The sequence below is a fragment of the Homarus americanus genome, unplaced genomic scaffold, assembly GCF_018991925.1.
Source record: "Homarus americanus isolate GMGI-L3 unplaced genomic scaffold, GMGI_Hamer_2.0 scaffold6317, whole genome shotgun sequence".
NCBI classification, from domain to species: Eukaryota; Metazoa; Arthropoda; class Malacostraca; order Decapoda; family Nephropidae; genus Homarus; species Homarus americanus.
The window spans coordinates 1,140,880-1,165,628 of NW_024730668.1; the positions used below are offsets into that span (position 1 = coordinate 1,140,880).

Genomic DNA, 24,749 nt, shown 5'->3' on the forward strand with positions numbered 1-24,749 from the left:
CAAAGAATTATCAGTGTCAACCTGTTGCTCACCCACTTCTGGTTGCCTCAGCACTTGCATTTTTACATCCAGAGAAATCTCTTTTTTGATACTTTGGGCACTTTACCATCACAATTACTCGTGCATTTTTCCCAAATAGTTTAGATGCAAAATGTTCACAATTTTAGACATAAATAAGTCTTATAACAAGATCATGAGGCAAAGTGCTTTTCCAGTTGCAGACAAAGTTTGTACTGAATAAAGGCGGGAGCAGCATGGATGTGAGCGTTTGTATGTTGTGCCTGCATTTGGCTACAAAACAAAGATGGTGGTATTGGGTACACTGAATAAGGCGAGTGCTGACAAGTTAAGCAGGAGTGAGTGTAAACAAAGATTGTGGGTAGTGAAAACATCTATGTACTGTATATTCATTAACTTTTGAGCCAAAAAATTTTAATACAAAGAAAAATTCACTCCAGGACTATTAGCGCTATAATGAATCAGCACTAAATGGGGTCCACCGAGAAATTCTGAGAAAAATCTCTCCGTTCTGGGTATTCAAATGAATTTCTGAGGATTGCATCATGTGCCGAGCACGGTGATGCTTATGATTAGTTCATGTGTCTCGCAGCCTATCTCCTCAAACTCTAGCATTATGACTGAGTTTATTGTCTTCTGCCATTGTACAAGCTTGTTCATTCACTCATTGCTGTTTTTGCATAAGATATGTGTTTTGCAGTACTGTACTAAACATTACCAGGATACAACCAGCCAAGAATACTGTTAAAGCAGTGTTTATGTAAAAAATGATTACAGTTACATTTACTGTACTGTACATAAATTAAGTGTGAAAGTACCGTACGTACAGTACTGTACATAGCAGAGTGGACAATGTATGCCTACTGTAGGCTATTGTGTACAGGGTGTATGTACAGTCCAGGGGGGCCCCAAATTCGCAAGGGTTAGGTTCTCAAAATGGCCGCCATGAATCGCCAAATCCGCAAAAAACATTTGCGGACGAGGGGGGGGTGGGTTACATTTTTACTTGTGTGTACAAAGAAATGTATATTCCCTTTGTGTTTGCCCTTAAGACAATTATTTCTTTTACCTGTATTGTATAAATGTGTGTGTGTGTGTGTGTAGACACACATACAAATACGTAAATAATAATGGGAAAATACTCTCGTAAATAATAAGAAACTAATTTATTAAAAATGTGAAAGTCTACCCTCAAGTCCATGATTTATTAATAAAGTAATAAAGCACGGACTTGAGGGTAGACTCACATTTTTAATAAATTTGTTTCTGATTATCTGTGAGAGGATTTTCCAATTATTATTTATGTGTATGTGTTTACACACTCACACATACACACATTTACAATACAGTACAGATAAAGGAAATTACTGTCTCTAGAACAAATGGCTCCCTGTCCCAGCCGCAAAAATGCAGGTAACTTTAAACTACCTACAGACATTCTTGGGTACATCCAGAGTGTCATCCGCAAATAATAGAGGACTGCAAAAATAAAAATCCGCGAACTTGAGGGGCTCCCTGTACAGTATACTGTACAGTGCATTGACAATCCCTCCTTCATGGAGGGAGAAAAGAGTGACAGTTAGCAGTTCCTGCCACAGTAGATGGTACAGGACAAAGGCAAGTCATCCTGTATCATTATATCACCATTTGGTCCGCCTGCATCAGAAACTCAAGATGATAGCATCTGCTGGTGAGTACAGTATACAGTAGTATATTTTATTTACATTATACTGTGTGTGTACAGTAGTGTTTGCATAAATAAATACAGCTTTGTGTCTATCCGACTGCAGTTAGGTCTCCTTAACAATGGTGCTCAGTGCCAGAAGCATAGTTTGCACAATTGAAACACAGAAACATTCACCAATGCTGGGAAAAATACCATAGATATGTGATTTTTTCAGAAAATAAGAGAATTCATCTCAATTCCCAGAAATCTCTCAAACCCCATTATTGCTCTGCACCAATTGTTCTGGCTAACAGGGGTATATATATATATATATATATATATATATATATATATATATATATATATATATATATATATATATATATATATATATATATATATATATATATATATATATATATATATTAGTAATTTTTCAATACACCACATCCATTTTCCAAAATATTTCCATTTTCTTAAAATGATTGTATGCGATGCATTCTTGTCCTTCATCATTGGTATTACTAGACTCATCAGTGGTCAGCAGTCTGTTACTAGAAGTAGGGCTGCTGAAAGGGCGGGAATGTCAGGATAAATCCCTTGGGCCCGGAAAAAGTGGGATTATGGTACAAACCCGTTCAAAGGCCAAAAGGGGGCATATGAATTTATCATTCCCAGGGTCCTGGCCAGTTCTCTCAGCAGCCCTGACTAGAAGTCATAATGAGGGCAAGAAATCAATAGCCAGGTGCGAATGCTGGCCAGCTACACCAGCTACTATAGTCTGTTCACTTGAAGCTTGCAACTGAGGCCTAAGGTCAGTTTGTAGCAAGGTACATAGTTGATTGCTAATGATCTGAAGGATCATTACTGTCCTCTAGTATTGAAACTTATATTTATAATGTATTTTTATATTTTCAGGGATAAAAACCTGACTATGTTGATCTCCGATAATTTTCACAGTTAGAGAAGTGAAAATTAGCATGTGAAACACTGATAATAAAAATGTGATAAAGGAAACATAATGAACAAATTCTGTGACATTCTTCCTCGCCACTTATCATCATGCAGTGGGGTGGAGGTTATTGAAATTTTGCACTTTTTTGTTTTCACCTCCAAGAAATTCATATTATTGGAGCATTTCACTTGTTAAACTTTGCTACCCCAAGTTAGGAAATTATCAGAGATCAATATGAAGAAGATTATACCTTAAAGTATCAAAATATAAATGTGACAGATTAAGTATTGAAGAACATTTGTAAGTCTTCATGTGTCCGTCCACCAACCAATCGGCTGCTTTAGTACAAACTGACCCTAGTCCTCAGTTGCAGGCTTTGAGTGAACAGACTGCAAATTTCAGATGTTTTGCCAGATACAGTATTAGAATTTATGGGAATATATTGAAATTATGCAAGTTTATAGAGGATTCCAGAATTAAGGTTGTTGTATTATAAAAGTTCCATTAAACATGTACTAGTAAAGTTATCCCTCGTTTAACGACGTGGTTGCATTCCTGAAAAAATTAACATTATATGAAATTCTCTCTAAACAAGCACAGAGGGCGAACAACAGGTTCAAACTGCAGGGTGATAAGCACTGAGTAGAATACTCCCTAATAATGATAATAAATGAGTTTCTTATAAACAGTTTTGAAATTAAATGGTTGATTTATTAACACCAAACTTGTATACTGTATAAACATTACGGTTCTGAGTTAACAATTAATGAGCAAAAGGTGAGCCTAATTTAAACCAATTTCATATTACTTATGTCAAAAATGAGCAAAAATTGTTAAGGTTAACAATAAAGTTGGTTCATAGTATACTGTAGCATAAAAAATACAATATCACATATTTTATGTACACAAAAAGCTTCTTCCACACTCAAACCATTTTCTGGGAGATGTGACACAGTTCAGCCAGGCAGTCACCCAACTGACTCAGACGTGCGTGTATGTGTATCTACTGCACTGTGCTTATTCCGTGACATCACATCAGGGGAGGGAGAGCTGGGCTGGCTAGTTGGTGTCGTAGTTCACACGTACACATCCATGTTCTTCATTTTTCGGATTTTATAGTTTTATATTATATATTCTTTATTCCTAAGCCGGATTAGAGTACAGTACGGGTATTGTAATGATTTTTCCACAACTTATATAATTTTGTTGCACATAACAATGGCCACATGCCATCTCATCCTAGTTTTTACCTGTTCCCAGGGAGTCAAGCTATCACTAAACCGAATTTTGATCTATTGTTAAGTGAAAAAGGGTGTAAAAACAAATTTTATCGCTAAGCCGAATTAATGTTAAGTGAATCAACGCTAAACGAGGGATAACTTTACCTTTCACATTAAATCCAGCAAACACATGAAGCTTATTACAATATACTGTAACTAGATAATAGATAAAAGTCATATATTTTTTCATATCACAACTGCTTTGTCTTATAAATGATGAGTGAGAACTACAGTACGTACAGGTACTGTACTAAGAATGATGTGTGGCAGCTTTATAATAATCATCCTGTTCTTATGTGTGTCCACCTCTCTCTTCAACAGGTGGACATATTTTGTTGAATTATAGTAGTATATGTTTTAATAGATAATGTTATTCCTTCAGAAGGTTTTGCTTTATTTTTACATGTTTTAGGAGGGTTTTGCCCTCTTTTACAGGGCCTTTCATGACATGGTTATGTTTTGCTTGTCATAATGTAAAATTTTTACTGATGGGTCTTTTTATAAAGGTTTTAAAATACTCAGATTTATAATCTCATAACCTGGAGTCTTAGTACATTTATACATAGAGGATTTGGAATTTAAGTACAATTTCTATGACATTCATATCAGCTGAACATTCTGATTTGCACTTATAAGATTTTTAAATAATTCTGTGATTTTGTTGAAAAGGTTTTGTTAAATTCATAGTACAGTATTGCAATTTGTCATAGTATCAATATGTCCTATTTCAAGAAATTCATTGCTTAAGGCTAAATTTAGGAAAAAATACATATGCAGTTAATTGGCTTCATATGACACTACCCAGAGACTGCTCAGAACCTATACGTAGCAGTCCAATTATGAACACTCAAGATACAATCAATCTATGAGGTAAAATAATTCAAGTACTCAAGGACCTTCATCCCTATGGCACTTTCTTCACTAGGACACTCAAAATGGCACTCTTTGTTTGTATGCAGCTTCCTTGGTCTTTGCTACCCCAATACTTAAGTCAGGGGCACAACCTGGATTGTGGTAGGGGTTTCCTTAATTTTTAAATTTGAGCAATTTCAGGAACTTTCTGAGGCCATATGCTGTTGAAATAAGGATATTTGAAATGATAATAAAGGGTTGATTTAGAGTGAGAGAAAACATTCACTGTCTTAACAAACACTCAGAAAGGAAAAAGTACAGGTCACATTCAACATACAGTATAAATCTTGTTTTATTTTGATTACACAACCTCATCTGGAAGATTGTTAAAAAGTTTCATTTTCCTTGGGTTCCACCGTGTAACCATATACACGACTTCCACTGAAATGTCTTTGTGGATGTGAAGGAGGCACTGAAGGACCTCTCAGTGGAGCAGGTGATGACTGGAAGGTACAGAGGATGGTCAACAGTGAAGCTCACTGGCCAAGCTGCCAGGTGACGGGAGGTCATCTTTATAGAAATTCACCAAATCATCTATCCTGTTTTTCAACTCTGTTCCAGATAGGGTCACCAGGATGCTTGGGATAAGCAACATACTCTACTGTACCCTTCAATACCTTCTGGTGAAGTAAAGAAAACCTAGTTTCAACTCTGATGATGTGGTCCAGTTGCGGTATGGTAATGGTGCGACATTAAAACTCAGATAGTGTGTCTGCAGGGGTGTTGACTCGATGGTGCTGTTTGCCACAGGTGTGTGGTTTTAAAGGTGTAACAGCCTCACTATGGCAGTACCGTAAAGCACAATCAGACATAGTAATTATAATAAGTTTCCATATGAATTATAATAAATTTGTAAAGAATTATTTACATAATATTTAGCAATGTACAGTAGATATTTTCTTTGTATATCGACCAAGTCACAGCAAAAAGGCACTACTGTAAACCCTCGATAACTCGGAATTTCATGTAACTCAGCATGGATATGGTCTCGGAGTGTATTTAGTATAACTCGGGAAATGCCAAGATATATAAAATTATCCGGGAAAATCTCGGCATATCTGGCCACTTGCATCACCTACCATGCATCTGTGTCTCCTACTATGATGCTTCATTCTTTGCCTGCAGTACTGGTTAGTATTACTTTTTTACATTTAGTAATTATATGTACACATACATGGGTCATGGGTTGATAATTTTTCATTGTATTTTTGTAGGAGGGAAGTGCCTCAATAAGTTGGAATTTGGGATAACTCGGCAAGGCCAGAGCCCCATATGTGTTGAGTTATTGAGGGTTTACTGTATGTGCTCACTAATAAAATACTGAACTAGATAAAAGATGTATACAAAGAGAATTATATATATATATATATAAATATATATATATATATATATATATATATATATATATATATATATATATATATATATATATATATATATATATATATATATATATATATATATCAGGGTTAGAAAAAATCATGATTTAAAAAAAAAAAAAATTATTGACTTAAATCAGATTTTTTTAATTTAAATTGATGTTTTTATTTTTTTTACTAATTGCATTAAAATAGTATTTTTAATCCATAAAAACAGTATTTTTCAACCAAAGCTTCTTCAGGATAATAATTATCAGAAAATTGGCATTAAGATATTTATGCAGTAGATGTACCAATGGAATTTAACACAATAATATTCTTTTTGTAAAATAAAAGAAAACTGGTAACATATCTTACATTTGAGTGCACAAATCCAAACTTAATAATGAAATTTAACATAAATGCTCTTATAGGATTACAGTGTTTAAAAAATGAATAACTTAACTTCTTCAAGTCAACAGAATAATATTTTCATTTTGTAAAAAAAATAATACTGGTAACAAGTTTATTTTCTTACATTTGTAGGATTATAGTGTATTAAGAATTACCGGTAATAACTTCAAGTCAACACAATATTCTCATTCTGTAAACAACAAAAATAGTTCAAAACATTTAAATTAGCTTAGTTGAACATTGAAATGCTTATGTACTGTGACAAGCTTAGATGCCTTTTCCTGTCCTAGGCGATTTCTTACCTTTGAGTGTACAAATCTATATGTGGAAAAAATTCTTTCAACCCCTGCTGATGATGCAACAGCTGTAAATAATTGCCTAGGAACATCCATTACATTTTCTGTCATATCATTGGCAAAATACTGCCACCAAGCAAGGGGTGAGAGAGATTTTGCAACATCTTTACCAAAATAGATCTCTTTAAATGGTGCACTTCTTCCATGGAAGAACATTAATGTTGAAAGGAAATGTGGAAGAGACTCGCACACATACTGTTCTGCAATGTCTCGCTGCTCAGGAGTCAGATGTCTGCCCTGATACCTTGGATCTATCACATTAGCTAGAAAATGGGCAGGTGTCAATGCTACTTTGATTCTTTTTCAAAATTATCCATATCCTTCTTATCTGTTAAATACTCCTTAATATCAGTTTTCAGTTTTACCCAGATTTCTACAGCATCACTTAATAGGGTTATGTTCTCTCTGGACACAGTCCAATGCCACAGCAATAGGCTTAAGTCTCTCTAAATAGTCTTCTGCAGTTCTTTTTAATGCCTTATCATTAACTTTCCTTTCAATTTTCTTTTCAATGTCTTCACTATTTTCTTTGCACACTTTGACAAGGGTCTCCCAGTTCTTTAAATAAGATTCAATAGAATCTGTCACTGTGTTCCATCGTGTGTCTGATGGTATTACTAGCATTGTTCCTCCTGCTCTTCTATACAAAGATCCTGGGATGTGATGATTTCTGAAGTACTTAATGATTTCAGTAATGTGCTCCTTAATGTTCTTGATTTGCAGGTCTTGTGAAAGCAAATTTAACTGGTGTGCAGAGCAACCATATGTTATAATGGATTTATCTTGTCCGAATTCACTTCTCATTTTTGCCATATTAGCAGCATTATCTGTTACACAGCTTCTTACTGTGCATCCAAATTTGTCTTCACACTTTTTTGTAGCACATTCAGCTAATTTCAACAGATATTCAGCTGTGTGTTGATTCTGTGTCTATAGAGTCAACAAGGTAAATACAGTTGTCCGCTGTTAAAGTTATACATACTATAGGCTCATTATTGACATTACTCCATCCATCCATGGCCATGCAAACTGTTTTCCCACTAAGTTCTTCTGAATAATTTTTAATCACTGAATCGTAGGCTTGATCCAAAAGAGACCCTCCAATTTGATGTCTATTAGGTGGAACATATCCTGGTCTTAGCATTTGAATCATCTTGATGTTATTAGCCTGCTGCATTGCATATACTTTTCAATCATGTAGAATAAAAAGAGAAAACAGTTATTAGTAAAAAAATCATTTTGATTTAAATCATGATTTATTTACTCTGATTTAAATCATAACAACCCTGAATATATATATATATATATATATATATATATATATATATATATATATATATATATATATATATATATATATATAATCAACGACCTCACCAGCCAGGACTCGAACCCTGGACCTAATGCATGGGACCAGGGAACGCTACCAACCATACCACAAGAGCAAATTTAACAGTGCTCTTGTGGTATGGTCGGTAGCGTTCCCTGGTCCCATGCATTAGGTCCAGGGTTCGAGTCCTGGCTGGTGAGGTCGTTGATTATATGTTCAAAGTCCACGTGTTATATGGACTAAAAATGAAATATATATATATACCGTATATATATTTTCCGAACTGCTCGGGGATTGGGTCGGTCCTGATTTTCCGAATTCTCGGGCAGTACTCTTAAAATTCAAATTTAAGGAGGAATAAAGAAGAGATGAACAGGTAAATTTTGATAGTTTATTCATTAGCAAATACAGCATGCTTCATTTATCAAAACGAGCAGTTTTAAAGAAAAATAAAGTCAACACTTGACAAAAATGTAAACAAAGATTTTTCAGTAAAAAAAAAAGGGAGTGTAATGCTTAAAATCATGTTTAAAAATGAACATTGTAAAAGAAAAATACAGTAAACAAATGAAAGCATAAGTTATTTTATACAAATTGGTTATTTATTTTTAGTTTATTAATGAAACATTTCCATATAATATACAAAGTACAAAACAAATAAATATTTATTTGTTCATTTCCACGACTTCTGTATCGTCTGCTGCACTGCTTGTGGATGGAACACTTGCAGCTTCTACTGCATCTGCTGCACTGCTAGACGCTTCTATTGCTTTCTTTAAATAATTTCGTATATCACCTTGTTTACGACTTTGTAATTTCTTTGTGATAAGATTATTCTGCACCATGTGTGCATGCATGATGTCTTGAAGACTGAAGCTATGGTTCTGTTCCACAAATTTAATAACCGCTTCAATGCACTTTTCTGCAGTAGCCCAAGATATCTTTTCTTCAACTTTGTCGTCGTCTTCACCAGATTCTTCTGAATAATTCTCTTCTATCTTATCAGGAGTTGTAATGATTTCTTGACCAGTGAAAGTGGCTGCAACTTCAATATCATCTTCAGTGCATATCCACTCTTCTATGTCAGCAGCATTAAGTTTGCATAGAGGGTTGTCTTCCAGCTTAAACCCTGTTGCATTTCGTTCTTGGTTTCCAGCCAAAGTTTTTGTTGGCAAACACTTCCAGTAAACCCCTGTTTCATCAGCATTATAAATTTGATCGGCTGCGTGATCATAGTCAGTTAAAAAAATTTCAAATGTTGCACTATATTTTGTTGCTGCTTGTGTATCAGCCGACTGTCTTTCTCCAGCAATATCTAACTGTCTAATACCATGACGAGTCTTGAAATTCCTAAGCCATCCATCACTAAATGCGCACTCCGATTCAATGTTCATTTGCTCCTTAAAAGACTTTGCTTTGGCAATAAGCATCGGCCCAGAAATTGCCATACCTTCTGATCGTTTTAACAAAAAACATTCGTGCAACACGATCGAGATTTCCTAATTTTGGCCGATGTAAACTTTTTCTTTCAGCAATTTTATTGTAAGGCTCGGACGAGGCTGTGAATTCTAGAATTTTATTATTTACCTTTTTTATATCGTAAATTGTAGACTTTCCGATGTCGAATGTTTCCATTAGAACAGTATTGCTCACACCACGTTCTAGTTTCTTAATTACTTCAAGTTTGTCACTCAATTTCAACGTGTTCTTCTTTTTCTTCAACAACGAAGTTTATCTACTTTAGGAGCCATTATTATGGGCTTGTAAATACATATGCTATACAGTATATGGTAAATGGAAAGAGTAGAACACAAAATTACATACGTTGTCACAGTTTGATTGCTCGTTTTAAAATGGCGATCGCGTGGTAGCTTGTTGTCGCTGTGCAGCTGTGGCGCTCACGCATGCGCGCGCACACACAAAAGCCCGCTAAATTTAAAAAGTTTTAGAGTTTTCGAAAAGTCCGGGTTCTCGGGTGGTCCGGATTTCTGGCATCTGGATTTTTGGACTTCTACTATATATTGCTTTAACAAGTGAGATTAAAGGCATTAGGAAAGACATCAGATTTGCAACAGAAACAATATTTTTGAGTGGAGACTTTTCTGCTGGTATTGCTGGGCCATCAGATGGGAGAGGAGGTGTTGATATACTGACAGACTTCTTCTTTTAGAGCATTCATCACTGAGTTGATCTTGGAGAAAGCCTCCATGATGTTCTTGACTTCTACTTGCAAGTTGGATTTCAGACTCCTCAGATAGCTCAACCCACAGTTGGTCATCTCCAATGCCAAGATGAACTCTGTGCTGGTGATGGATAGCAAGAAGGTCTTGGCATCACTGAAGGAATCGGATAACCAACTCGCATGTTCCTCTGTGATAGTCTCTAAACGACACACAACAGCAGGGTATAGTTGCAAGAAAGTTGTCAGAGGATCTAAGCACTGGACCCATCAAGTGAGGCATAAATCTTTTAGCTTCTTGCATGATTAATCAGGTTGTATTTCATCTATTGTTGCCTTCAGGCACTTGGCTCTTTTTGGATGCACTTCATAGAAAATGGAGATTTCTCCCAAGATGCTCATTATGTTTTGGACCTGTAATGATAAAATAAAAACATGCAAATATACTGTATATCAACAACTGTTTGAGAGAGCCAGAAAGACTGGCAACAAAGCATAGGTAATACAATAGTATAAATCAAACTCTCTAGTATCTTGCATCAACTTCATGACTGTGAGATTCAAGCAGTGAGCAACACAGCAGGTGTAGATGACTAGAGGGTAGTCCTTCAGGATGATGGCAGCAGTACCCTTGGTTTTTCCGGCTATGTTATTATGTTACTTGCTCCGTTACACGCCTGACCTTGCAAATCTAGCCCATTCTCTTGAAGACTAGCCACTATCTTTATTGACAGAGCCTCACTAGTAACACCCGTGTTGCACTCTATGAAATCTACCAGATCCTCCCGAATGGCAGATCAAAGACATGTCAGACATTGGAATACTCCTAATTTGGGATAGGGTTTGCTTGAATTAGTCCAGTATGTCTTATTCATTGAAAAAGAAAGTGGATCCTTTAGGCATAGCTGCCCATTACGGACAGTGTTGCTAGAACAAACTGTGCTTTAAACTAAGCCATCAGTAAGCAGGGAGCCAGGCACTGCACTAGACCATTTTTACTTTTCCAACTTATAAAGTTAGGTACTCAATTGCAGCTGATTAGATTGAGAGCCCTGGGATTAACCCAACAATTGTTAGGGCAAATGGCGAGTACATTACAGTATGTATTGTATGCACTCAGCTGCTGCACTCCTATTGAACTCAATTATTATGACAAACAGGGCTGTAGCCAGGGGGATATCCTGGTTGCCTGTAAACCCTCCCTTAATGGGAGGATTTCCTCCTCCTTTCCATGCAAAAATAAAATAATATAGTAATGTACATAAAACTTTCACATGTCATTCCCAGCCATCAAAATGCACATCTTATATGGTCATGAATAGGGTGCAGTACTGTACAGTTTACAGGTTTTGAACGTTATATTGTGGATCTATATACAATCGATCAGTTTTATGAAGTTAAAAAATTAACACTATTTACCGCTATGCAATGGCTATGATTAGTTTTACAATGATTGCTACCTGAATAATTTTCCTGCATTGTCACTGCTGTGAAAAGTGATGTGCAATAACTCGCAGCGTGGGAGGCTCTGCCCGCCCCTGCTGACTGCCTGGCTCAACAGCTGAAGAAGCTATTCTTTGTACATAAAATAATACATATACCTGTACAGTATATACTGTACCAGTAAATGTGAGAAATTAATCTCTGGCTGAGTACAAAAAGGGCCAAAGTCTAAATTGGCATTTTTTTTACATTGGCCCTCTTTGCACTCAGCCAGAGAGAAAAAAAATATAATAAATAAAAAATACTGTCGACTGTATATATTGAGTTGCCATTTGGCAAGTGTGTCACTATGCATGGAACATAGAGAGCAGCTGAGAACCCCTACTCCACTCCCCCTTCTCCTGCTCTGTGTGATCCTGTGCATGTACGAAATGTTTATTCCCTTTGCTTTTTACCCAATATATTTAAAAACAAAATAAGAAAACTACGAATATCTACCCAAAGTTATGAGTTAAAAATAACCATAACATGGGTGACAGCTCACACAAAGACATTTTTATTGCTTTATATTTTTTACCTTTTGATTTTTTTCACATTCTGCATGAAAGATTGTGTGTATAGTATACTGTATATGTAACAGTAATAAAAAAGAAGAAAATTAAGCGACGCTCCTTCCTTCACCACACTCACTCCGCATTGTCTGTTTTTGCAACCTCCACACTCATCTATTTATAGCCACAAGCTGCCAAGTCATATAAAATGAGTTATTTTACAGATCTGGGCTCATAGGAGCCCTTAACGAAGCCTAAGGAACTGTAGCTTAACGTGACATAAACTATGTCGCAACCAATTAGCATATGATGAGAGGACCTAATTTACGTTAGTGACCATTATGCTAAATTAATATCAATATACGATCAATCACCTTACGATGGCTTTTCAAAATCCTTAGCCCCATTGTACAGTGTAACAAAAGTCTGGAATCATATGCTTATGGAAGTGATGCAACCTTCCATTTACTCCAATATCTTGTTCAGTGATGAGGCTACATTTTATCTGCCGATACTGGGCAGATGAGAACTAGACATGTTCAAAATGATCTGAAGGTAATGGGCTGGTGTGGTACCCATGATATGGAATTGCTCTGACCATATTCTTTTATGCTAATGTATCTGGTGTTATGATGAACTACTTCCTCAGTTTATGGGGAAAGACTTGTCACAAGATGGCACTGGCCATCAGTCAGTCCAGGGCAGTGGTTCTCAACCTTATTCACTCCATTCCCCTCTTGAGGAATTTTCAACATCCTTGTGGCCTCCTTCATTTTTCTCCCAAACCCCCCATTCGGTCCTAACACCACTTGCAAAGGGATGACACACGGACACGTACTGAACAAGTCAGTTCAGCAGCTCGGTCCAGTGCCTGTTACACAGACAGAGACTGGACCTGTGAAATCTTAAATAATCCGTAAAAAATAAAAAAAGCACCAGAGTATGTAAATATTAAAATTGTATTGTAGTTATGATTAAACAAAATGACAAAAAAAAAGAATGAAATTTCTCTTATGCCAAGTCAAAATAAGTAATACAAGTTTTGTTTAATTCAGATTCCCAACATTATTTGGAAACGTACAATTTATAACAGCTCGCCGTGGCTCCCCTAAATTCTTGCTGTGGCTCCAGGTTGAGAACCACTGGTCTAGGGTATAACTGGCTGGTCTTAGTACCATAGTATGTGGAGCCCTGTGATTGGTCCTGGTCAGGAGGTGGAAAATCTGGTGTGCTCCAAAGTCAGTTACTGAGTATCGGCAGTGAAGTCAACATCTGGTCTCCTGTCTCCTAAACCATATGTATCGAGTGTTAGTGAACTCTTATTGCTCCAGACCCCAGAGTGATTATATTTTATATGGTGATGTTTAGGATGTATAGTATTATTTTTTATATGGTGATGTTTAGGATTTAGTGATTATATATTATAGTTTGATGGTTAGGATTTAATGTTCATTTATTATTATTACTCGAGTTTTCTGATTTCTTTTGTTGTAAATATTTTGTATAAAATTCCATCATCAGCTTTAGTTATACTTTTGTAAATAAATAGAGTAAGTTTGAACTTTTAAGGTAATTTTCCTTATTAAACAGGTTGAAGAATCTGTTACGGGAGGGGCGGGTTAAAAACTCGCTTTGTATCGTAACACTGGGGACACATATGTTGCAAAGTTGAATGAAGTCTTGCAGCCTTATTTAGAAGTTATGCCACTTTTAATGAGTCAACATTTCTGGTTTCAACAGGATGGGGCTCCTGCACATTTGCCTTTGATAACATGTGGGTGGTTAGATTCCGAGATACCAGGATTGGTCGAAGTGGACCAGTTGAATGGCCTCCCAGATCATCACACCAAACTCCTTTAAACTTTTTCTTATGGGGCCATTTAAAATCAGTTGTGTACACTGAAGTATAAAACCGCATGTTTATAACTGCTTGACACTCCACGGACTACAATTTGAACATTTAATAAAATAAACCTATGACTCTGGACTTTTGTTACACCCTGTATAACAGTCAACACCTGTATAGAAATTCAATACCTGCACTTAATGCTAGCCTGGCATAAGGATGGGAGTGTAATTTGTTTACTCTATCTGTTTCTACTTCATTTTACTGTTTCTCTCGTTTCCTTATTGTTTCATCTAATGTAACTGTTTATTTTTCCTCTTACTGTTTCTTCTTTTTCACCTTCTTACCATTTCTTCCTCTTACTCTTTCCTTCTCTTCTTACTGTTTCTTTATACTTCTTGTGGTTTCTTCTGATTCTTTTCTTTCTACCATTTTTTACTGCCATTTTCTTCATATTGTTTTTCCTTCTTACCATGTCTCTTTCCTTCTTACTGTTTATTTTCCTCTTACTATTTATTTTATTACCAGGTATACTGTATTGTTTCTTTTTCTATTTACTTTTTTTATTCTTAATGCTTTTTGATGCTTACTGTTTATTTCTTCCTATTGTTTATTTTCTAATTGTTTTTTCTTATTATTGTTTTTTGTAGATGTTTCTTTTCTTCTTATTCTATCTTCTTTCTGATTATCTTTCTTTTTTATTTTTTCTCCTCTTTTATTCTCTTTCTTGTTAGGGCAAACTTTTTCAGAGTGAGAGTTGTGAACTCGTGGAACAACCTGCCAGTGTTGTGACGGCACCGAGTGTGAGCTGTTTTAAGACCAGGCTTGACCAGCACGGAAGCAGGTTCAGATACATTTAGGAGCCAGTGCAGACCCAGTACTTGCCAACAGTGCATAACAGAAATGTGACTGATCGCCCAAGCGGCCAACGAGTCGACTATGAGAATGCAGGAAGTCCACGCAGACAATGTTGAACTGTAGACGATACGGAGACAGTGTAATTCCCTCAAGTTATCTCATGTATCTTTGAAATGGCTGACTTTAAAGGTTATTGTCTTAACTGAATCCATGTCAGTTGGAATGTATTGTTACGATCGTCCTTTCACTGCTTGCCCAGCTTCCACCACTGGTTACCAGCAGCCAGGTTGTATGTACAGAAGCAGTAGATATATCACTAGTGTTGTCAAATTACCACTGGCTGTCCCGCCAGTCTCTGGTAATTTCCCGACGAGCGGTATCAGTGTACAGACAACCAACAGACAGGTAGATTTCCACCAAGTCACAGAAACACACTTGCGCACTGTAGTCTTCTTTAATAATCTCTAATTCTTCTCAACACTGTCCACAGGGTAATGTCTTCACAGTTGGACTTGTCACTTCGAATATATAGTCAGCACACTACCAGTTTACAATTCCTTAGTATTTTCACCTTTATATTGATCACAACAATTCCAAAACACTTGCAGAACAATTATCTTCAGTTGTCCTACTAAGCTTGTACTTTACACTCTGAACAGAAATGGTCAACCTGCTAGTGTCGCGTGGGTGTTTACATACGTCTCGTAGTTGTCAGACGCCCAGTGCATGCTAGAAATATCCAGGTAGGCACGAGATGTGACTGGAGAGTTCTAGAATGATCTAGGCTTACAATACGCAAGTAAATCATAACAAAAATGATGCACTGCATTCTAAAATATTCTTAAGTAAGTAATACATCAATATAAACAAGAAAATCTCCCCAAACTTGCCAAAATAACTGCTGCTTGGGATAAAAAATAATCAAAACACCTAGTTTACAAAATTTATAATACCAAATTATGCCTCGGCTTAACGGTAATGTACTGATTTTATCAGGCTTAATCTGTAATATATAAAGGTGGCTATTCTTTAGCCTTGGTCATTTAACTAGCAATATCATCAATTAAGATTAAAGAAAAACATTTGTTAATCATCTCGAAGTGTCTGTCAATATCAAATAACCAGTACACAGTATTTATGGAACCCCATCAACCCGAGACTGCAGCGTAGTGTATGTGGCCAGTTGTCAAATTTCTCTTTGTTAGGCTCACATACATACGTACATGTAGGAGATCTCGCATTAAGGATGGAGGTGAGAAGGGAAACTCACAATGGCATTTTATATATATATATATATATATATATATATATATATATATATATATCACTATATATATATATATATATATATATATATATATATATATATATATATATATATATATATATATATATATATATATATATATATATATATATATATATACACACACACACACACACACACACACACACACACACACACACAGTGATACCCCGATTTACGCGGTCAATTGAACCCACGGGGTACCACGTAAAACAAAAACCGCGTAAATGGAATAACAGAACTTATGGGATTAATTCCAATAGAGACTGGCCTGACCCCCAAACTCCACTTTTTCCGACACAATACCTATGTTGTAGTAAAAATAACATTTAATTTTATGATGGTATGCACACAATTAATATTTAAGAGAAATACAGTCGCCAGGTTAATGTTCATTCAAATAATGGACTCAACTCCCCCCCCTCTTCCCAGCTCGCTGGCTCTTACCTCTCTGAGAAATGTTTGGGTAGAAACACTAGATTTTAAGGTATAGTAATAAATGATACCTCAGACTAAACTTAGGATAATATAATTGCCATTTCTGGATTCCTTGCAGGTCAGGGAATATTTTGAATGTAAACTTCATATATTTTGCACAAAAGATAAAATATTTGCTGTGTAAACCAAATTATTACATTAGGTCTAAAATTTGTATGTCTAATGCAAAATCAATGATGTTTATATTCAAAATGATCATCATATTGTAAGAATTCCAGCAATGTAAATTATATTCTGGCCGAGTAATTTGTATGAATTTTATGAGCTAAATTAAAAAATTATACTTCACCCGTGTATATGAGTAGATGCACCGCATAAAATGAAATTCCGGTTCTGGAAGATGTGAATTATAAAGGTATCATATATATATATATATATATATATATATATATATATATATATATATATATATATATATATATATATATATATATATATATATATATATATATATATATATATATATATATATATATATATATATATATATATATATATATATATATATATATACAATGCAGTGCTAGGGAGTTGCTGTGTGGGGAGGAGCTTGTTGAGAGGAGGTCTTGTCTGTTTGAGAGCGTTGAGTAGAATGACCTTCACGGCGAGGCTGGGGGTATTTATATGATTCTGCTGGAAGTGAGCGGCGCTGCTGATTGGCTGAGGTGAAAGGCGGTAACTGGCCAATCACCGTGCAGTCCGAAAGCGAGGCTTGGTCTATGGAACTCACCGCGGGTTGGCTGGTAAGCGACAAATCGGCAGTTGTAGGGGAGAGTATCCATTACAAGACATCTAAAAGAAAGGTAAAATACAAATTATGCATACTTCAAATCTTGCAGAATTGTCTTTAACGGTGCCCGGAAATGTGTTGGAGCTCCACCATCAGTTTCACTTTCAACTGCATAAGTGTCTATTTTATGTAACAAAGTTAGTTTATTTCATAAGCACATTTTTATTTTAGTACTGTATATGGTTTAGGTCTCTAGATTTCGACAATTAGATGTCGATATAGATTATGGTCAGCACAATCAGAGGTAGTTATGACATAATAGAGGCAATTAAAGTAACTAATCTGATGCTTATCTACAGTACAGTGCACTGTAGTCTGGATTTACGCAGATTTTGTTTACACGTTTAGTCATTTACGCGGTGCCTTGCCAGAACGAAATGTTTTAATTACGCGGTAAATTTCATTATTTACGTGGGAAGCGGCGCGGGCAGGGTGCGCACAAGGTCGCCCAGTCATCAAAACATTACCGAGTTCTTCACCCGCCACCCACCACAGCCGGCCCAAGTCAGTGATAGTGAGGATATGGACTTTGAGGGGTTTGACAAAGAGGCCGTGCAAGCCTCTGTGGTGAATAGTCATACAATTGATGCAAGTGATACAGGTGAGAGCCAATAATCTGCCCTCTGCCTCGGAACCAACCCCCCATCCCCGTGTGCCCAGCCATCTTTTCTACTACCGTAAGTGTTAAAAAACCTAATATTATTGATATTTCTCTTAAATATTAATTGTGTGTGCATACCATCATAAAATTAAGATGTTATTTTTACAACGTACGTATTGTGTCGGAAAAAGTGTAGTTTAGGGATCGGCCCAGTCTTTATTTCAATTAATCCCATATGTTCTGTTATTTCGTTTACGCGTTTCTCGTTTTACGCGGACCTCCACGGGTTCAATTGACCGCGTAAATGCAGACCATACTGTATAATAAAACACATCAATTAGCATCACAACTATTTTCCATATTCTGACCCTGAACATGTAATTAAAACCAACTCATGTACAATAAAATTGATTCCTGGTGACTTGTAAATTAATGTTTTATTGACGATAGTACTCCAAGTTAGGACGAATGAATCCCTTCAGAACTTAAAGCAACTGCTCAGGAGATGTCACGGGTTCGATTCTCGGGCCAGTGGAAAGTTGTTCGGACACACTTCCCAGCCTCCCTTGGTCCCTGTTCACCTAGCAGCAAAGTAGGTACCTGCTGTAAATCGAAAGTTACGAATTCGTATTCAGGGACAAGTTTTTGGAGCTTCCAATAACTTGTTTAGACATAAACCATTGACTCTTCAGGCTTCTACACCCTTAACTCATGAGACATAAAGGCAAGCATGAACTTAGCATGCTTCCCTGTTGGGCGCTGTAAAACGCTTCTGTGCTTCACCATTCACAAGGATGTAGGGGAGTGCCCGATAATAAAAAAAAAAAAAAATGAAGCTACGGCATCTGTACAGCATTCCTAGCTTTCGGGAGGCAATTTTAGCAATGTTGTGGATGTGTGGCTTCCATGACAAATGAGAGTAAATGATGAGGCCTAGCATATTTATTTTAGAATTTGGCAGAATGAAAGCATCCTGAAATGTGATTGGTAGATCTTCTATTTTGGAAAGTGTAATTGGTAAATTGTTTCGATTTAAATGTTTGAAAAAGAACGAGCAGGGCAAAATCCCATACATTTGTAGACATTTATCAAACTTGTCCGGATGGAGAAAGCCCCAGACTTATGGTAATCATATACATTAGTCCAGAAAGGGACCTATGATATCCAGCTGAAGGAGCATGTTCTTACCTGTATTTGAAGGACGACACATTCATACATAAGATGACACACTGGTCTGATGCCTACGTCCAGAACTAGACATAAATAACATTAATCTATTTATAAGTAATTACAGAAAACTAGTGTAAGCCTATTTTACTATTTTGTAAAAATGAATCCTGGTATCCGGTACAGTATCCTATATTGTTCAAGTCTTCCAAAGAAAAACTTGATCTTCACTCAATGGAAACTGAATCTTAAAGAAATATTGTTCATATCGTCCCCATTCACTCTATGCATGAAGCAAGGGAGCAATTTGAAGCCGGTCCCTTTATCACGATGATCAATGGAATAACCAAAATAGGCCTTTCAACAGGTTGGAATTTTGAAGGTATCGAAAGATATTTTCCCTCCTGTCCAAGGAAACTTTTTAATGGGATCACAGAGCTTCTCAGCTTTCTCGCCCTCTTTTCCCCTATGATTATGTGAATAATGCAAAAGGTGTACAACGTACCGAGACTCAAGCACAGTAGAGGTGCCTTGGTCTTATTTCAAACAAACACTTGGGGGTTGGGACACAACCCGAGGTGGGGCGACTAATAGTGACGCCAGACTCACACATTTACCACTAACCAAATAACAAGATTTTAAAAGTGAATTTTCCACAATATAATTTTTTTATCGCATTTATTACATAAAAATTAATACAAAATTTCAATATGTATAAAGGTGCTCCTGCAAATAAATTCAACTTTGTTAAATACTCTGCAGTATGTAATCAGTAACTTCAATTAAATAATTGTTTTGTACATGTTAATATTTCTAAGGTATTCTCTGTGACCAAACACCAACTTGTGAAGATATAAAGACCATTGTGGTGTGACTATTACTGTGGCGGGTGGTGAAGTGTACCCAGATGGCGCTAGAGTCTCAAGTCGGCGCGAAAAAGCTCAGTCAGCGTGGCTTTCATTTACTCCTTGGAATTTACCTCTGTAGAAGCTACGTTTCCTTTGTTGGTAACTCATCACATAGCGAGATGTAGTCGGTAATATGTAATGCCCACGAACATTGCACAAATAGGTAAGAACTACAAGCATGTAAGTAGAAAATCACCATTATCCTGAGTATTGTGTGCAAGTATTCGGGTTAGGCCTAAAGTGCCCCACGTGTTCACTAGCCCCAAGATCTTGTAACAAATACCTAACAGTTTCCAGTCATATGTACTTATATTTCGACCTTTGATCGTTAATTGAGGATGGTTGACGCTTAAACAGTAATGCTTAATGATATTGAAGTGATGAAAACTTGAATTAAAGAGGAGAAATAGTGGTGATGGTTGGGCAGGTGGTGGTAGTGAACAGCTGATGGCGAAGACCGGCGCCCGCCATGCCCTGGCCTGCCTGCCCGTCCTGCCCACTCTGCCTCACTACGCTAAACTTTTATTTACTTTAGGACCACTTTTATATACAGAGTTTAATTGCCCAGATCCGTCCTTATTGACTCCACATGTTGTGGGTACGGCTGTGTAAGTATTTATGCAGTTAGTAAATTTGTAATACAGTACAAGTGTAAAGTGGTGAGGGTTTGCCCCTTGTTTGTTACTTTACGATCATAATATTTTAGTTCCTCTACCCTGTATTAGAAGATTTTAGTAGTAACCAGGGTATTATGTTACGGTTGTGTGTGAATATATATATATATATATATATATATATATATATATATATATATATATATATATATATATATATATATATATATATATATATATATATATATATATATAATTTCTTTTGGGGGGAGGGGCATAAAATTACAACCTGTTATTGATATTCAGCTAGTTGGGAACTTTGTAAAGTATCAGATATAGGTACATATATAATTTACGCTGTGGATATTTGTCCGGTTGGCATAGGGTTTTTTGGGACAAACACCAGAAGGCGTTGATAAAATTGGACAAAACTTTCTGGAAAGGTTAATTACAATGTTAAATAGATATGTATTTTTTTCAGTTTCATGTACTGCACTTAACAAAATGAGAATATTTTCACTTAATGTAGACTTTTATGCCAATTCATTTTTTTGGGGGGAGGGGGGGTTGAATAGCCCTTTAGGCTTTCAATGTTCTACATTGAAATGTTAACATTATTGGCCTCAGTTGCTTTAGTCTGTTTTTCGTTACAGAACGGTCGGAGTGAAGTAAATCTGTGGTGGTTTTGGCAAAACTTGTAGTTCGATGAGTGCAATAAAACCTAATCTAACCTACATTAACTATAGTTAAAGTACTGCAACTTTCTTGTTACGCACTTCTCCAAAGAAAGACTCACATTTTTTGGAATCGGCACACACACAAGCAAGTTTGCGGATGACACCAAAATAGGGCGGCAGATTAATTCAGGGCAGGATGCAAATGCACTACAAGAGGATTTAAATAAACTGCAGGAGTGGTCAGAGAAATGGCAAATGAAATTCAACACCAGCAAGTGCAGTGTACTAAATATTGGTAGAACAAATACTGTCAACGTATACAGCCTTAACAACATCAACCTAGAAAGGTCGACTTGTGAGAGAGACTCGGGGGTACTTGTAAGCCCGGACCTACGGCTTAGAAAACAGTGCGTTAATGTTCGAAATAAGGCAAACAGAGTATTAGGTTTTATATCTAGAAGTGTAAGTAATAAGAGTGCAGAGGTCTTATTGCAACTATATCTTGCGTTAGTCAGGCCGCACCTCGATTATGCGGTTCAGTTCTGGTGCCCTTAATATAGAATGGATATCAATTCACTGGAGTTGGTGCAGCGAAGAGTGACGAAAATGATTCCGGGACTTAGAAACTTTCCATATCAAGATAGGTTAAAGAAACTAAACTTGCATTCCCTAGAAAGACGAAGAGTGCGGGGAGATATGATAGAAGTATTTAAGTGGGTGAAAGGAATCAATAAAGGTGATATAGATAAAGTTCTTATAATATCCGAGCAGGAAAGGACTCGGATTTAAGTTGGATAAGTTTAGGTTCAGGAGGGAGATAGGAAGGAACTGGTTTACAAATAGGGTGGTGGACGAGTGGAACAAGCTTAGCAACTTTGTAGTAAGTGCTGGAATGCTGGAGAGTTTTAAAAGGAGGCTAGATAGATTCATGGATGATAGGGAGTGGTTTTTGGTTCTGATCTTGATTTCCGTCGGAAATTGTCTGTTTTTTAGTTATCGCCCCCTTCTACCCCCAACAAGATAGGGGATCCTGTTGGGAACCGGGGTTTTGGGTGGGTCATTTTCCGACAAATCATGGCCAAGTGAATAAAAAATACACCAAATAACACTAGAAAAACATTTAAACCTAACCTGACCTAACCTAACTCATGATGATTTTCCGTAACCAAACGGTAAGTGTGCATATTACAGCAACTAAGGAATTTGAAAAAAAAAATGGTTTTCTGATGGGTTATGGTGGGATTAGTTCAAATCAGACCTTCGTTTTTTTCAGAAATATTTCTTTTGTGATTTAGCCCCCGTCCCCCTCATATTAGTTTTATCGATTGTGTGTTCTCAATTCCTGGTACTCTGTGCTTGCTAACTTTTACCATATAACCAAACTAAACCTTACCTAACCCCGGACCCTCGCTGACCTTAGCCGGACACCCAAACGCTATGTAATAATTCTAAGAGTCCCGTGGTTAGCCTCCACGAGAATATAAATAGCTGTTACAGTATTTCTTACCTTACCCCGAGTCGGGGACCAGAATGCGCCGTGGGTTCCTCTGTTCTCTAAAGTTTCCTTATTTTTAGAATGAAATACGATAAACTTCCTATAATCGAAATTGCACCCAGCACTTAATAGCTCCATGTTGCAACTGATTAAAAATGTCTCGCACCCACGTCGAATATTGATTGCTAATAGGTTGAATCGAAAGTTGAGATTTTTTTATTGGATTTGATTAGCTGCTGCCCCCGTCCTAGATTTGATTGGCTGCAGCCACCCCTGTTTTGATTGGCGGCCGGCACATGCGCGGGAGGTAAGCGAACGTACGAACACACACAATTTGAGCAACAGCGTAGGGGGCAACAGGTGCTCTGATTTTATTATTTTTAAAATTCATTAACTTCCATATTATCAATTTGCGACGGAAGTGTAATGTAAGAAAATGATCATATAAAAAATAATTCTAGCGATTGAGTGTAGTAAATTTCCGGTAATCTGTGGTTGCTGTAAACTGCATCATTACCAAACAAACTCTCACCATATGATGGAATCACTGTTATTTCTTACCTTATTGTCCCGGTTCTGGTTCGTCGTCGGATTCTGAGTACAGGTCTTGGGAATAAAGAACGAGTTACTACAATGCCAATTATGTTGGTCTTGACGATATTTAAACTTCTTATTACACTTTGGACTTTTTAATGAGGTCGGGAGAACACCATGAGATCAGAAAAATGCTATTGCGTGTTCGTTTTTTTCCACCAAACGCGCAATCAACTCCATATAATTGAAGTGACACCTATTACAGACTTCCATGGCCAGAAATTAATTTGAATTTCGAAATATGAGACCCAAAATCACAATCGAATCTGGTTGGGCAAAAAAATACCGCAAATTCTAGAAGCAGTAATCACAATTCATTTTAATTGGTAGTCCCCCCCCCCAAAACGCATTTGATTGGCTGTGTGACGTGTATGGGAACGCATGCTCATGACTATTTATGAAGGGAACACGCTGAGTGGGAGGTGGGGTAGGCGATAATGGCGTAAGATTAATGGAAAAAATAGAGAAAGATTTGGCAACAACAATGTAATAGAAGACAATTTTCTTAAACTTGACGTCTTTTTCGAATATGTACTGTATAGGCGGCGGAATTAGTCGGTTGGCCAAATATTTTGGTTAGATATATATCTCATCATTCTGAGTACCTTTCATTCTATACATTTGTCGCAGATGAATAATAGTGAACGTAATAGAACCTGACCTAAGCAACCAAAGAAACCTACCTAACTCCCTAGCCAGCCCCACACCCCCCGACCCCACCTTATTAAACAGAAAGTACTTATTTTGTTATCTGGTACCAATGAAAGCAACTTTATTGAAGCGTCATGGTATAATTTTACATTTTATGTGGACGTAAGAGTACACTTGGACCGAGTATGCCAGTTGTAAACCAACAGAGGACACGCGGGGACTCGGCAGATTATGGGCAACTTGTAAAAAAAGTACCACAAGATTTGTACTTTGCATAATACA

The 24,749-nt window shown here is 36.7% G+C and overlaps 1 protein-coding gene and 2 long non-coding RNA genes across 4 annotated transcripts in view; 2 read left to right on the plus strand and 1 right to left on the minus strand.

The window, feature by feature from the left end:
• Positions 1-1,458: 1,458 nt before the first annotated feature.
• LOC121867161 lies at positions 1,459-14,442 on the plus strand. Its single transcript, XR_006089093.1, has 2 exons — positions 1,459-5,581; positions 14,203-14,442. It is a non-coding gene; the product is annotated as an uncharacterized LOC121867161 (long non-coding RNA).
• On the minus strand, positions 10,232-20,110 carry LOC121867160. The gene is made up of 3 exons (XR_006089092.1): positions 20,034-20,110; positions 17,701-17,762; positions 10,232-10,882 (listed from the first exon to the last, which is right to left on the minus strand). It is a non-coding gene; the product is annotated as an uncharacterized LOC121867160 (long non-coding RNA).
• Positions 20,111-20,433: 323 nt separating this feature from the next.
• LOC121867162 (serine/threonine-protein kinase grp-like) overlaps positions 20,434-24,749 on the plus strand; it is a 47,375-nt gene continuing 43,059 nt past the window's right edge. Inside the window, exon 1 of one of the 2 annotated variants that reach the window (XM_042366926.1) lies at positions 20,434-20,599. The gene's annotated coding sequence lies outside the window, so the exon portion shown is untranslated. Of the gene's footprint in view, positions 20,600-20,899; positions 21,045-24,749 lie in introns of those variants that run through there. The other variant, XM_042366927.1, reaches the window with a different exon arrangement.